This window comes from Salmo salar, unplaced genomic scaffold (assembly GCF_905237065.1).
Source record: "Salmo salar unplaced genomic scaffold, Ssal_v3.1, whole genome shotgun sequence".
NCBI classification, from domain to species: Eukaryota; Metazoa; Chordata; class Actinopteri; order Salmoniformes; family Salmonidae; genus Salmo; species Salmo salar.
This window is the reverse complement of record NW_025547873.1, coordinates 27,659-44,045: the sequence shown is the minus strand read 5'-3', so window position 1 is coordinate 44,045 and position 16,387 is coordinate 27,659. Positions and strand designations below refer to the sequence as shown.

Sequence of the window (16,387 nt, the reverse complement as noted above, 5' to 3'; positions counted from 1 at the left end):
GTAGGGGGACGGGGGTATGTTGACCTCAGGTCTCCCCACTGGAAGCCCAAGGTAAGGGGAGCAGTGGAATCTATTAAATAGTGCACCTCTAACTTTGTACAGTATTAATTCAATTAGTAAAATCAGTCACACTACGAAATGTTACCAAATAAAACCACAATTCATTCATCATTCTGTGAATATATAGTTTCACAGACATATTGTTCGTTCCCCTCAGAGAGCCATATAAGCTAGAACCACAACTGGTTGTGGCTGTAACTCTGGCAATAAGCACAGCCATCCAGGACAGGGAGGGTAAGGAAGTCATTGCCATCCATTCAGTTCAGTTACCCTGAGAAAGTGAACTGACAGATGAATTTTGTCTTCATATAATTTCATATTGTGGAATTTAAAATGATCAACAGGCCAATGTTTAAAACGTAAATGCTTCTTTCAATAAATAAAATGTATTTCCCTCTTGGTTATTTTCAGCTCAATGTTGTCCGAAATCCAAGAGGGAAGTCCAACACTTCTTCTAGGATTTTATGACTACTGTCAGTGATGTGCTTTTTTGCTTCATGAATTAATGGTGTCAATAAAGTGTTTTCGTTACTGATTAATATTTTCAACCTCCTCAACAATTTCATGTGGCCTAGGTATGAATAAATACATTTTCATTTGACTTTAAGCCTTTTCTATTAACCAAGTCACAGTGACACAGTATTAGTAATTGGTAATTCATGGCTTAATCCATCATTATGCAACATTTGCCAAAAATGTTGCATTAAATCCAAGTAATTTATGGACAATTATAAAAATAGGACGATCTATGAACTATGCAAAGCGCTCAATTACGCACCCTGGCTTGAAAATAAATTATTTTCAACATAGTATGTACCTCGCCCCGCCCATAATTTGGTCGTCACTAGTTATTACAGCTACAAAGTCATAAACCCCGCCCATTACTTAAATGTATCTTCTCAAAATATGATTTTAACCCTAACCACACTGCCAACGTTATGTCTAACCTTAGCCTTAAATTAAGACCAAAAAGCAAATGTTTGTTTTCATGAATATTTACGATGGCTGTGGTAACTAGTGGAAACCCAATAACTTTCCTGCGCGATGCACATCAATAACAGGCTCTCTGATTGGTCAGGGACACATGAACGATGCATTTGTAAATGGCTTTCCTTGGGAATAATGTAATGTTTTATTTGTTGTAATGTATTATCAGCACCTTAAAGCATTTTGTCGCAATTTTGAGTAACATTTTGTTGATCGTCTTGGATCTGGAAAACGATGTCGGCCGCAGAAGGCGATCGCAGTTCGGAACAACTGAATAAATTCGAGAAACTGACAGTGAGGCCTCCAGTCAGAGTAGCAGGTCAGTCAAAAACAACATACTACTGTAGCATATCCAGCTAGCTAACGTTAGCCATATTACTAGAGACCTGTCCGCTGGTAACGTTACTGTTATGAAACCAATTCAATGAATATTATTGACAAAGTCCGCTAATCTTGATTGCAGAGGTTAACTGGGTTTTTGTGCTATTGACATTGAAAGGCAAGATGTTTAATCAAATGTAACAATAGCGGCGACCTAGGTAGCTAACTAGTTAGCCTCTCTGAACCACTAACTAGCTAACGTTACCTAGGTAGGTAATTGGCTATCTATGTTTATTTTGGTTTGCTCAGAGAGCAATAAACCATGGAAACACCGTTTAAGAATAAAATATGAAAGTAAACAATCTCATATTAGCCTTATCTAGCAACGTTATTAGCTGGATTGCAAATGTTTTAGCTGACTAACGTTAATTCTATCTAACGTTATTTCACAGATGTCAGTTATTTGCGCTTCATTTTGTTGGCTGAACCAGAATCAGTCTTTACAGTAGACGTTCATTAATAAGGTCAGATTCTGGTTCAGTTGTTGGCTATACAAATGTTTGATGCATAACCTTCGCTAGACTGACATCATTCTGATTATGGAAAGATGGTTGGTGGTCGACTCATCTGCAGAAATGCTCAACTCCAGGGGATCCTCCATCCTTGCAAAAAAATCTGCTTAGTTGAACCTGATTCATACATTTAACTTAAGCTATTGACCACGGTATTGATTGATTTACAGTATGCGAATGACCTCGACACTGACTCCAAACCAACAAGATGAGAAATGGATCATATTTCATTATACACATCATCACATTATTTTGGTCCTCAGGCATTAGGCCTGCTATTGTTGGCAATACACAGGAATATCATCTAATGCTGTTTAATAATCACATATATACTGATGCCAGATGGATTTGTGTTTGTTACATCAAGGACTGCATCCGAGCCCCAGGTACTGTGGTCCATAGTCCCAACAGTTGTTAGCCAGCTGGCAGCAGCCTTTGTTCATAGTAACATAGAGCTCACCACCTTGTAGTCCTAAATACCGGAAATCAGTTACATCTGGTTCGTTCAGCAATTCCTATGGTGGGAAAGAATGAGGTTTTGGAATAAACTCTGAAAATAGTTAACACAGGCTTAGGAGATCTTATGTTGTTTTTCTTCTATGAGATATCAGTCAATTAACAGGACCTTTATGAATTATGAAGACTATGTGCTTGTTTTGATGAAATAAATGCTTAAAGTGACATTAGCTAATGAAAATTATCACATAACGTATAAGATCTCCTAAGCCTATGTTTACCACAGACCTTATTTTCTGTGTTTATCAATATAAATTCCCCATAGGCTTTGGCCAATGAGCCATGGCGTAGTTAGTGCCTACAAAAAGACGGCATTACTATTGCTCTCTGTAGGTATAGTTGTGTGTGGCCTACTATTTAGCTACTGTGCAATATCTAGGCAATGCCTTGCTTCTTCTAAAATTATGTTGAGTGTGTGCACGAAGGTCATGTGCTAATGAGAATGCATGCTGCAGAAAGAGGATAGGCTACATGCTGCGGAAAGAGGATAGGCTACATGCTGCGGAAAGAGGATAGGCTACATGCTGCGGAAAGAGGATAGGCTACATGCTGCGGAAAGAGGATAGGCTACATGCTGCGGAAAGAGGATAGGCTACATGCTGCGGAAAGAGGATAGGCTACATGCTGTGGAAAGAGGATAGGCTACATGCTGTGGAAAGAGGATAGGCTACATGCTGTGGAAAGAGGATAGGCTACATGCTGTGGAAAGAGGATAGGCTACATGCTGTGGAAAGAGGATAGGCTACATGCTGTGGAAAGAGGATAGGCTACATGCTGTGGAAAGAGGATAGGCTACATGCTGTGGAAAGAGGATAGGCTACATGCTGTGGAAAGAGGCTAGGCTACATGCTGTGGAAAGAGGCTAGGGGACATGAGTGCCTGGGCAATATAAAGCCAGGCTGTCAGACCAGCTCAAAAAGTTGAATGCATCGGGATGTTTAGGGCCTGGGAGAACAGAATGCATGGGGATGTTTAGGGCCTGGGAGAACAGAATGCATTAGGATATTTAGGGCCTGGGAGAACAGAATGCATGGGGATGTTTAGGGCCTGGGAGAACAGAATGCATGGGGATGTTTAGGGCCTGGGAGAACAGAATGCATGGGGATGTTTAGGGCCTGGGAGAACAGAATGCATGGGGATGTTTAGGGCCTGGGAGAACAGAATGCATGGGGATGTTTAGGGCCTGGGGAGAACAGAATGCATGGGGATGTTTAGGGCCTGGGAGAACAGAATGCATGGGGATGTTTAGGGCCTGGGAGAACAGAATGCATGGGGATGTTTAGAGCCTGGGAGAACAGAATGCATGGGGATGTTTAGGGCCTGGGAGAACAGAATGCATGGGGATGTTTAGGGCCTGGGAGAACAGAATGCATGGGGATGTTTAGGGCCTGGGAGAACAGAATGTATGGGGGATGTTTAGGGCCTGGGAGAACAGAATGCATGAGGATGTTTAGGGCCTGGGAGAACAGAATGCATGGGGATGTTTAGGGCCTGGGAGAACAGAATGCATGGGGATGTTTAGGGCCTGGGAGAACAGAATGCATGGGGATGTTTAGGGCCTGGGAGAACAGAATGCATGGGGATGTTTAGGGCCTGGGAGAACAGAATGCATGGGGATGTTTAGGGCCTGGGAGAACAGAATGCATGGGGGGATGTTTAGGGCCTGGGAGAACAGAATGCATGGGGATGTTTAGGGCCTGGGAGAACAGAATGCATGAGGATGTTTAGGGCCTGGGAGAACAGAATGCATGGGGATGTTTAGGGCCTGGGAGAACAGAATGCATGGGGATGTTTAGGGCCTGGGAGAACAGAATGCATTAGGATATTTAGGGCCTGGGAGAACAGAATGCATGGGGATGTTTAGGGCCTGGGAGAACAGAATGCATGGGGATGTTTAGGGCCTGGGAGAACAGAATGCATGGGGATGTTTAGGGCCTGGGAGAACAGAATGCATGGGGATGTTTAGGGCCTGGGAGAACAGAATGCATGAGGATGTTTAGGGCCTGGGAGAACAGAATGCATGGGGATGTTTAGGGCCTGGGAGAACAGAATGCATGGGGATGTTTAGGGCCTGGGAGAACAGAATGCATGGGGATGTTTAGGGCCTGGGAGAACAGAATGCATGGGGATGTTTAGGGCCTGGGAGAACAGAATGCATGGGGATGTTTAGGGCCTGGGAGAACAGAATGCATGGGGATGTTTAGGGCCTGGGAGAACAGAATGCATGGGGATGTTTAGGGCCTGGGAGAACAGAATGCATGAGGATGTTTAGGGCCTGGGAGAACAGAATGCATGGGGATGTTTAGGGCCTGGGAGAACAGAATGCATGGGGATGTTTAGGGCCTGGGAGAACAGAATGCATTAGGATATTTAGGGCCTGGGAGAACAGAATGCATGGGGATGTTTAGGGCCTGGGAGAACAGAATGCATGGGGATGTTTAGGGCCTGGGAGAACAGAATGCATGGGGATGTTTAGGGCCTGGGAGAACAGAATGCATGGGGATGTTTAGGGCCTGGGAGAACAGAATGCATGGGGATGTTTAGGGCCTGGGAGAACAGAATGCATGGGGATGTTTAGGGGCCTGGGAGAACAGAATGCATGGGGATGTTTAGGGCCTGGGAGAACAGAATGCATGGGGATGTTTAGGGCCTGGGAGAACAGAATGCATGGGGATGTTTAGGGCCTGGGAGAACAGAATGCATGGGGATGTTTAGGGCCTGGGAGAACAGAATGCATGGGGATGTTTAGGGCCTGGGAGAACAGAATGCATGGGGATGTTTAGGGCCTGGGAGAACAGAATGCATGGGGATGTTTAGGGCCTGGGAGAACAGAATGCATGGGGATGTTTAGGGCCTGGGAGAACAGAATGCATGGGGATGTTTAGGGCCTGGGAGAACAGAATGCATGGGGATGTTTAGGGCCTGGGAGAACAGAATGCATGGGGATGTTTAGGGCCTGGGAGAACAGAATGCATGGGGATGTTTAGAGCCTGGGAGAACAGAATGCATGGGGATGTTTAGGGCCTGGGAGAACAGAATGCATGGGGATGTTTAGGGCCTGGGAGAACAGAATGCATGGGGGGATGTTTAGGGCCTGGGAGAACAGAATGCATGAGGATGTTTAGGGCCTGGGAGAACAGAATGCATGGGGATGTTTAGGGCCTGGGAGAACAGAATGCATGGGGATGTTTAGGGCCTGGGAGAACAGAATGCACGGGGATGTTTAGGGCCTGGGAGAACAGAATGCACGGGGATGTTTAGGGCCTGGGGAGAACAGAATGCACGGGGATGTTTAGGGCCTGGGAGAACAGAATGCACGGGGATGTTTAGGGCCTGGGAGAACAGAATGCACGGGGATGTTTAGGGCCTGGGAGAACAGAATGCACGGGGATGTTTAGGGCCTGGGAGAACAGAATGCACGGGGATGTTTAGGGCCTGGGAGAACAGAATGCACGGGGATGTTTAGGGCCTGGGAGAACAGAATGCACTGGGGATGTTTAGGGCCTGGGAGAACAGAATGCACGGGGATGTTTAGGGCCTGGGAGAACAGAATGCACGGGGATGTTTAGGGCCTGGGAGAACAGAATGCATGGGGATGTTTAGGGCCTGGGAGAACAGAATGCATGGGGATGTTTAGGGCCTGGGAGAACAGAATGCATGGGGATGTTTAGGGCCTGGGAGAACAGAATGCATGGGGATGTTTAGGGCCTGGGAGAACAGAATGCATGGGGATGTTTAGGGCCTGGGAGAACAGAATGCATGGGGATGTTTAGGGCCTGGGAGAACAGAATGCATGGGGATGTTTAGGGCCTGGGAGAACAGAATGCATGGGGATGTTTAGGGCCTGGGATAACAACAGTGTGACAGGAACTGGGCTAATGGACAGTGACAGTGGGATTTGGTAGCAGAGCTTGGGTGTGAGCCAGCCTCTTGAGCTTGGCACTGTCTGTTTGCTGATGGACAAAACACAAAACACATGCCTGGTCCGTTATACTGCATTATACAACGGCATCACCATCCCCACTCGGTTCGTGCTATGTGAAAGTGGCATTGAAGGGTGGAATTTTCTCAAACCTAGAATAGATGTGTTGGTTTAAATGCGGAATACACATTTCGGTTGAATGCATTCAGTTGTGTAACTGTCTAGGTATCCCCTTTCCCTTGACCTAAGGTAGCCTAGGTCCTGTACTTCATTAAAGTATAGCATTTTTTGGCTTCTAGTGGATTTGATTATGCCTGCCCTACATTGAGACTGAAGATGAAGAATGACCTCTGCTCAACCCATTTCTTATCTCGTCTTTTAGCTTGTTGAGTGTCGTTTTGGTGTGGTAAAGCTTTATCTCAGTCTCAAGCCTGGCGCTGAGAGTATCAGTGTTTCACATATGGTGTGAATGGACGGGTACCTGACAAAATAATAAACCAAACACTTGAGTCAATGAGGGATATAAAGTATATTGAAAGCAGGTGATTCCACACAGGTGGGGTTCCAGAGTTAATTAAGGAATTAACATCCCATCATGCATAGGGTCATGTATAGAAATTCCCATTATTTTGGCTACCATGCGTGGCTAGAAGAAGAGATCTCAGTAACTTTGAAGGAGGGGTCTCAAAGGAGCATAGGGGGTTTAAAGGGTGGTGTGTGTGTCTGTCAGATCTCAACCCAATTGAACACTTATGGGAGATTCTGGAGCGGTGCTTAAGATGGCATTTTCCACCACCATCAACAAAACACAAAATTAGGGAATTTCTTGTGGAAGAATGGTGTCGCATCCCTCCAATAGAGTTCCAGACACTTGTAGGATCTATGCTAAAGCTCATTGAAGCTGTTGTGGTGGCCCAACACCCTGTTATAAAGAAACCAGTAACATTCTAGGTCTCTGGAATGAGCGTTTCTTTCTCTTGTACACAGTATGCTGCAGAAATGGGTTATTCTGTTTAGCACGGACTCTCGCTATGCTGTTGGACATGGGAAACATGTTTTTGGATAGCTTGCCCTCTGTAGTTCACACTGCAACCCACGGTTTCTGAAAAATGACTACCCTGTAAACAATGTCCTGGGTTCTGTAAGCCTATCCTAGGATCTGCATCTAATCACAACATCATCATGGTGCTATGTTAGAAGAGGCCATTTTGACCCCCTTCTCGCTCTGCTGCTGATGTTTAAGAAACCAGTGGTTGATGTGTGTTACTGACCGCCTGACGACTCTGATTGTGGTGACAGGCCCTAAGAAAATGAGTAGGGCCTCTAGGTTGGGTGTGAGTGTGTCTGGGCGAGTTTGTTTTGCATGGCCCGGTGCCCCGGATGGGCAGACCAGACCATTGGTCCTTCCATTTTAGACCATTTCATTGATCATTAAGTAAACTCTCCACCCACCCGGGTCACCGGGCCATGAAAAACAAACTCGCCTTATGTTAGTGTCTTTTTGTCACCTTGCAGCACCCACCCATTTTGTTGATTCTCTCTGACTGTCAGCTCAGTCTGTAGAACATGGCGCTTGCAACGCCAGGGTTGTGGGTTCGATTCCCACAGGGGACCAGTTCTTACAAATATAGGAAAATGTATCCACTCACTACTGTAAATGTCTCTGGATAAGAGCGTCTGGTAAATGATTAGAATGTAAGAATCAGCGTGTTCTCTACGTGCCAGCTGCCAGTCTAATAGCTGACTACTCATCCTAATCCTTATGTGGCTGGCTACTTAATTGATGCATCCAAATGAGAATGTAACTTTTTTCATTATGTTGGCTACTTTAGATTTTTGGGAACACACTGGTATCAGCTGCAGTGTTGCAGGTTATGGACCAAAATGCCCAGCCTAGGAATTAGGCTATTGGTGGTGAGCTCTGTGTTTTTACTGCAGAGAGGAAAGTCATGCAGCTGAAAGGTGAAGGTGGCAGGGCTCTTGTGATCTCTCTTGGTGGACAGTCACTGTGGAAAAGAGCACCCCATCGGTGGGACCTTTTGAAAGTTGTGTTCCTAAGTCTGAACCGTTTTGTTTTCAGTTAATCTACACACACACACTTTGTTTTTCTATCCCTGTTGGGACCAAACATTTATTCCCATCAAAAATACTATTTTCCTAACCCTTAAGCTAAGCCTAAAATAGCCTTTGCCTTATTGGGGACTTGGGAAATGTCCCCACAAGGGAACATTTTCCTTGTTTTTCTATCGTTGTGGGGACTTGCGCTACCACAAGGATAGTAATACACACACTCCATTATATCTCAGTCTGCTTTGCTGTGTGTACCACCCTCACCCTGTGATTTAAAACAGTACCATGATGCCAGCAAGACGCACCAACTTGCTTTATTAGTTTGACCAGGTATATGATACTGTAGTTGCTGTGCTTCTTCATCACAAATGTTCCACACAACTTCACCAGCTTAGTGCTTACACAATAGAAACCTCCGGAATCCCAGATTGCAGCATGGAAGGACTTTGCTCAGACAGCATAGGCTAGTCCTCAACTTGTGGGTTTTCAAAATTCCAGATATCCTGCTTCTTCCATTCTGATTCCGGTAGTCTTCCAACTAATATTTTTTGGTAAGTTTGCCGGAATCTTGCAGCTCTATCAACTAGTCAACCGGTCCTGTTTACATCTTCTAGTTAGAAGAGTTAATTTTTTGATCCACTTTTATTATCATGGCAGCATGATGTGGACCCATGAAGATGTTAACCCAGGACTGATGAAGGATGGCCAACTAGGTTATGTGTGATTCCTGTAGTTGTAGCCCGCTGTAGCTTAACATCTCTCTCCGCCTTGTCCCTTACTGTCATCCTCCTCCTAATACCTCTACCACTCTGTACCACCCCACAGGTCTCCATATGCCCCCAGCTCGGAGCGGGCATCGCTGCGTGGCAGACAACACCAACCTGTACGTGTTCGGGGTACAACCCGGACTATGATGAGTCGGGCGGCCAGGAGAAACGAGGACTACCCGCTGTTCAGGGAGCTGTGGAGGTACCACTTTTCCACGGGCACCTGGCAGCAGATCCGTACAGAGGGCTACATGCCCACCGAGCTGGCCTCCATGTCAGGTAAGGGAACCAGTAGGATTGTTTTTTTTCAGGTATGGAATTTAAAGGGACACTACAGTGAAAATGATCTTTTAGCCTATGGTGTCCCTTGATGTATTATCTTCAGGTACCGAAGGGTATTATGTTCAGGGGTACTGAAGGGTATTATGTTCAGGGGTACTGAAGGGTATTATGTTCAGGGGTACTGAAGGGTATTATGTTCAGGGGGGTACTGAAGGGTATTATCTTCAGGGGTACTGAAGGGTATTATCTTCAGGGGTACTGAAGGGTATTATCTTCAGGGGTACTGAAGGGTATTATGTTCAGGGGTACTGAAGGGTATTATGTTCAGGGGTACTGAAGGGTATTATGTTCATGGGTACTGAAGGGTATTATGTTCATGGGTACTGAAGGGTATTATGTTCAGGGGTACCGAAGGGTATTATGTTCAGGAGTACTGAAGGAATTATGTTCAGGGGTACTGAAGGGTATTATGTTTAGGGGTACTGAAGGGGTATTATCTTCAGGGGTACTGAAGGGTATTATTGTTCAGGAGTACTGAAGGGTATTATGTTCAGGAGTACTGAAGGGTATTATGTTCAGGAGTACTGAAGGGTATTATGTTCAGGAGTACTGAAGGAATTATGTTCAGGAGTACTGAAGGGTATTATGTTCAGGGGTACTGAAGGGTATTATGTTCAGGGGTACTGAAGGGTATTATGTTCAGGGGTACTGAAGGGTATTATGTTCAGGGGTACTGAAGGAATTATGTTCAGGGGTACTGAAGGGTATTATGTTTAGGAGTACTGAAGGGTATTATGTTCAGGGGTACTGAAGGGTATTATGTTTAGGAGTCCCCTGCGGCTCAGTTGGTGTTGTGTAGTGGCTTTGCTGGCATGCATCTAAAAACTTTTATTTATTTATTTGCACCACCAAGATTTACATGCTAAAATCACCACTGATCTTCAGTATAAATGTAGCTCATTGAGCAGACAAAGCACAGATTTGACAGTCATTCAGTACAACTGAAATACCAGGGCCCATCTACTGTAGTAATTTACCCTGGACATTTAGGAATGGAAAACTCAGGTTGCAGTAGTTACTTATTTACTTTTTCATTTCCAATGCATGTAATCCATCAATAACAACTTAAAACAGTATGGTCACTTCTTATCAAGAGGGTAAAATAAAATATCATAGAATTCTCCACATCTAAACTGTTTAATTAAATCAAGCCAATTGTGATTGTATGAAAGAATGCTTGAATGAACAAGCACTGCCATATAGATGCTGGTGGGGGTCAAACTGATTTAGAACCCAGTCACTTGTGACGAAGTTTTGGTTAGTAAAATATTATTTAGCTAACTCATTGATGTATTAAATCACGAAAGAGCATTTCTACACCTCATTAACATCAAATGGACTGTTTGATAAATAATTGGTTTGTGGATGATTTTTCGGTTTTACCTCGTCATACAAGAATCTCTAAAACTGGAAACACTTATCTCCCTCACTAGCTTTAAGCACCAGCTGTCAGAGCAGCTCACAGATCACTGCACCTGTACATAGCCCATCTATAATTTAGCCCAAACAACTACCTCTTCCCCCTACTGTATTTATTTATTTTATTTATTTTGCTCCTTTGCACCCCATTATTTATTTCTACTTTGCACTTTCCTCTACTACAAATCTACCATTCCAGTGTTTTACTTGCTATATTGTATTTACTTTGCCACCATGGCCTTTTTTGCCTTTACCTCCCTTATCTCACCTCATTTGCTCACATTGTATATAGACTTATTTTTCTACTGTATTATTGACTGTATGTTTGTTTTACTCCATGTGTAACTCTGTGTTGTTGTATGTTGTCGAACTGCTTTGCTTTATCTTGGCCAGGTCGCAATTGTAAATGAGAACTTGTTCTCAACTTGCCTACCTGGTTAAAATAAAGGTGAAATAAAATAAATAAATAAAAATTCCCATGATATTATGACCTCAGAAGACAATGGATTATCAAGTTCAGTGATTTGGTGAAAAGCCTCCACATGGACAATCCCACCTGCTGTCAGACCGCTAGGCATAGTGTCCAGTAGGCATGACAATGGGAGGGACTTCAAATCAAATTTTATTGGTTGAAAACACATATTTAGCTAATGTTATTTTGGGTGTAGCAAAATGCTTGTAAAATAAGTCCAATAAGAAACACTTTGTTTTCCGTTGCAAAATGTCTTAAGGTTTTGCTACTGTGTGCCCTAATGAACACGACCCAGCTTAAACCCTCAGTATTGTGTCCCTCAGCTGTTTTACATGGAAACAATCTGTTGGTGTTCGTGGCACTGGGATTCCCTTTGGGGAAAACAACGAAAATGACGTCCACGTCTGCAACGTCAAGTACAAGCGGTGGTCGCTGCTCAACTGCCGAGGGAAGAAGCCCAACCGAATCTCACGGACAGGTAGGCCAATCAATCTGGCATTACTGGCTCATCTCTGATTATCTTCTCTACTGGTTCTGTCTGCCACTGCCTCCTTGGCTTGCTCTGGACTCTTGAGGTTTAGGCCTACACTCCGTTTCCTGTTAAAGGGCACTGCCGCCACTTTTCAACCTCATTCATTATCTCCAGTACCATATCAGTGTATACATACAGTGCCTTCGGAAAGTATTCAGACACCTTGACTTTTTCCACATTTTGTTAGGTTACAGCCTTATTCTAAAATTGATGAAAAAAATATTTTACCCTCATCAATCTACACACAATACCCAATAATGACAAAGAAAAAAAATAAATAAAAAGTTTGCTAAAAAAATAAATTAAATATCACATTTACGTAAGTATTCAGACCCTTTACTCAGTACTTTGTTGAAGCACCTTTGGTAGCGATTATAGCCTCGAGGTCTTCTTGGTTATGACGCTACAAGCTTGGCAAACCTGTATTTGGGGAGTTTCTGCCATTCTTCTCTGCAGATCCTCTCAAACTCGGTCAGGTTAGATGGGGAGTGTCGCTGCACAGCTATTTTCAGGTCTCCAGAGATGTTCGATCGGGTTCAAGTCCGAGCTCTGGCTGGGCCACTCAAGGACATTCAGAGACTTGTCCTGAAGCCACTCCTGCATTGTGTTGGCTGTGTGCTTAGGGTTGTTGTCCTGTTGGAAGGTGAATCTTTGCCCCAGTCTGAGGTCCTGAGCGCTCTGGTGCAGGTTTTCATCAAGGATCTCTCTTACTTTGCTCCGTTCATCTTTGCCTCCATCCTGACTAGTCCCTGCCGCTGAAAAACATCTTCACAGTATGATTCTGCCACCACCATGCTTCACCGTAGGGATGGTGCCAGGTTTCCTCTAGACGTGACGCTTGGCATTCAGGCCAAACAGTTCAATCTTGGTTTCATCAGACCAGGGAATCTTGTTTCTCATGGTCTGAGAGTCTTTGGGTGCCTTTTGGCAAACTCCAAGCGGCTGTCATGTGCCTTTTACTCAGGAGTGGCTTCCGTCTGGCCACTTTACCATAAAGGCCTAATTGGTGGAGTGCTGCAGAGATGGTTGGCCTTCTGGAAGTTTCTCCCATCTCCTCAGAGGAACTCTAGAGCTCTGTCAGAGTGACCAAGACCCTTCTCCCCCAATTGCTCAGTTTGGCTGGGTGGTTCCAAACTTCTTCCATTAAAGAATGATGGAGGCCACTGTGTTCTTGGGGACCTTGAATGCTGGAGAAATGTTTTGGTACCCTTTCCCAGATCTGTGCTTTAACACAATCCTGTCTCGGAGCTCCACGGACAATTCCTTCGACCTCATGGCTTGATATTTGCTCTGACATGCACGGTCAACTGTGGGGCCTTATATAGACAGGTGTGTGCCTTTCCAAATCATGTCCAATCAATTGAATTGACCCCAGGTGGACTCCAATCAAGTTGTAGAAACATCTCAAGGATGATCAATGGAAACAGGATGCACCTGAGCTCAATTTGGAGTCTAATACAAAGGGTCTGAATACTTATGTAAATAAGGTATTTCTGTTTTTAATAAATTAGCAAAAATGTCTAAAAAACCTGTTTTCACTTTGTCATTATGGGGTATTGTGTGTAGATTGCTGAGGAAATTGTTTTATTTAATACATTTTATAATAAGGCTGTAACATAACAAAATGTGGAAAAGTTCAAGTTTTTGTGATCTGTAGTTAAAAACACAAGAACAGTCCTGGGAAAAATGCTTCTCTGTGACATCACAGGGTAGGATTAAAAGTGAAAAAGGGATTTTCAAAGCCTGCAACCGTTTCTAGCCAGAGGGGGGTATTTTCTTGCTGCCCACGTCACCGTGAATCTCATAGTGTTTGAAAATCACCGTTTTCAAAATGTTTTAACTTTTGATGATGTCATTGGATAGAATTTTTTACGTCATATTTAGTTATACAAAATTTAGAAATGCACTGTTTTTTCACTTGTAGACACTGGTATTGAGTTGGAGGTAATGAACATTAGATTAGAAAGCTCTTAAGCGCTTTGACATGCATTTGTAAAATTTGAATAAAATCCGATTGACTTAACTAGAATTCATGGTAGACAAATGTCCAAAGGGATAGGTAGAGGCATTAAAGGATCTCAGGGGAGCATATTATATAGCAAAAGTAGATATAGGCAATCCTTGCAAATAAAAATATTTATTGTTGTTGATTTCCATTGAAGTTTGATTTGGTAGCCATTTTGTTTCTCTCTCCCCCAAGGCGATGGCCATCATTAACAGCTTCCTGTATGTGTTTGGGGAACGACGGGCTACACTCTACAGCACAGACCTGCACAGACTGGACCTGAACACCAGAGAGTGGATCCACCTCAAACCCAACAACCCACCAGACGACCTGCCTGAGGAACGGTGAGCATCACGCCAATCGGGTCCCACCTGATCATGTCATTGTCCCTCCCCTGTTTCAATCCAATTTCTTCTGTTTGGTGTCTAGTGAATACACCCCAGTCACTGGGTAGCATGAGTGATGACCTGACTTATTCCTTTCAGCTCCTAGAGGAGCAGAGGGCCTCATAAGTAATGAGTCATGTCTGTTTGTGTCACAGGTACAGACATGAAATAGCACACGACCGTCAGAGGATATACATCCTGGGAGGAGGGACCTCCTGGACCTCCTATCCTCTGGACAAGGTAGTACACCAACCTGTCAACATAAACCTGTGGTAGTTTGTGGCCCTGTTCCAATCACTTTCACCTATCCATCCAATTCAGATCTGATAACTTCAAGGAAAGTCAGAAGAATGATCGTAAACCTGTGATGGTAGTGAGTCTGACTAGGCAAACAGACAGCTAATCTGGGTAATTTGGTCACTTGGTGGTTTTCAGGCTATTTTAGTGCTGTAAAGCCATAAAGATCGAGGAAGCGGCAACTTCTGTCACTGAGTGTGGCCGGGTTATGAGGCCGGAGTTATGTGGCCGGGTTATGTTTGTGTGTGTTTGAGGTGAACTAATTTCCTTTTTTTCCCCTACCAGATACATGCGTACAACCTGGAGACAAATTCCTGGGAGGAGATCTCAACCAAGCCTCATGATAAAATAGGTTTGTGTATGATGTTTTCATAGAAAACCAATGCGCTGTCTATGGGTCTTTTTATTCACATATTACTACTCATCCAATTGCTTTGGGTTTTGAACAGGGTACCCTGCTCCCAGGAGATATCAACAGCTGTGTGCAGATACGAACGGTGAGATTCTTATCATTTATTCATTCTATAGCAGAAGTATTACAATGTTTGTACAGGAGGTGTAGTGGTATCATTGCCCACTCCAGACCACTTATCCCTCTAACGGTGGTGGTTTTATCACAGCCACTTTCACAAGTCTTCATTAGTCTGCTTCTGTCTGTCTCCGCATCTCATTCAATGAAGTCCCAAAGAGGGTTTGACATTTTGTTGTTGTCATCCCATCAATATATTGTAACTGGTCTCAGTCTAACCCATGATGTTGTGTGTCAGATGTGTTTCTATGTGGAGGTTACAACGGTGAAGTCATAGTGGCTGATCTGTGGAAGATCAACCTGCAGACGTTCCAGTGGACCAAGCTCCCAGCGGTGATGCCTGAGCCAGCCTATTTCCACTGTGCTGCCGTGACCCCGGTCAGTAGGGCACTACACTAGAGGAAACCTCAGCTGTTTATTATGTAGTAGTTGATGTAGAACTGTTAGTGTCCCATTCACAGTTTATCCGCATTTCGCTGGTTCCAAGATCTAGCATAGTAGACTTAAAAGGACCCACTCAAAAACGACCAATGTTGATACAGTCCCAAAATGTTTTGCATGTTAGCAGTCAAACTTCAAAGATATTGGACTTTCAAGAAGCAAAGTGTTACATGATGATGTTCCTTTAAGGTGCTGTCTCCTTCCCCCTCTCTACTACCTCATTTCAGAACTCATTTGTAAGTCTCTTCATCTCTCTGGCCTAAGCCCATTTCTGTTTCCAATCCACACTAGCTTTATTGGCACGATTAGTCAGTATATTCTTACTGTCAAAACAAGAACACAGGATCATCCTAAATCAATAACCACAATTCAATATCCCGCTCATTTTCACTCTCTCTCTCTATGCGACTGACTGTTGCATGGCGATAAAGGTTTCTGACTGTCTTCTCTCCGGTCAGGCTGGCTGCATGTACATCCACGGTGGTGTGGTGAACATCCACGAGAACAAGCGGACTGGCTCCCTGTTTAAGATCTGGCTGGTGTGTGCCCAGCCTGCTGGAGCTGTGCTGGGAAGCGTCTGCTTTCTCAGGCAGGCCCACCCAGCTGGGCTCAGTTGCCCACCATGCAGCTTCCTCACCTGGGCCTCACACAGGAACTCATCGAGCGCTTGAAATAAAGGAGGAAGGATGGATGAATGATAGATGGACGGATGGGAGATGTCGGACGGAGAAACAGGATGGGTCCGCCTT

At 44.3% G+C, this 16,387-nt stretch overlaps 1 pseudogene; it reads left to right on the top strand.

Moving 5' to 3' along the window:
- The first annotated feature begins 969 nt into the window (after positions 1–969).
- On the top strand, positions 970–16,314 carry LOC123732480 (kelch domain-containing protein 10-like; annotated as a pseudogene).
- Positions 16,315–16,387: the final 73 nt, after the last annotated feature.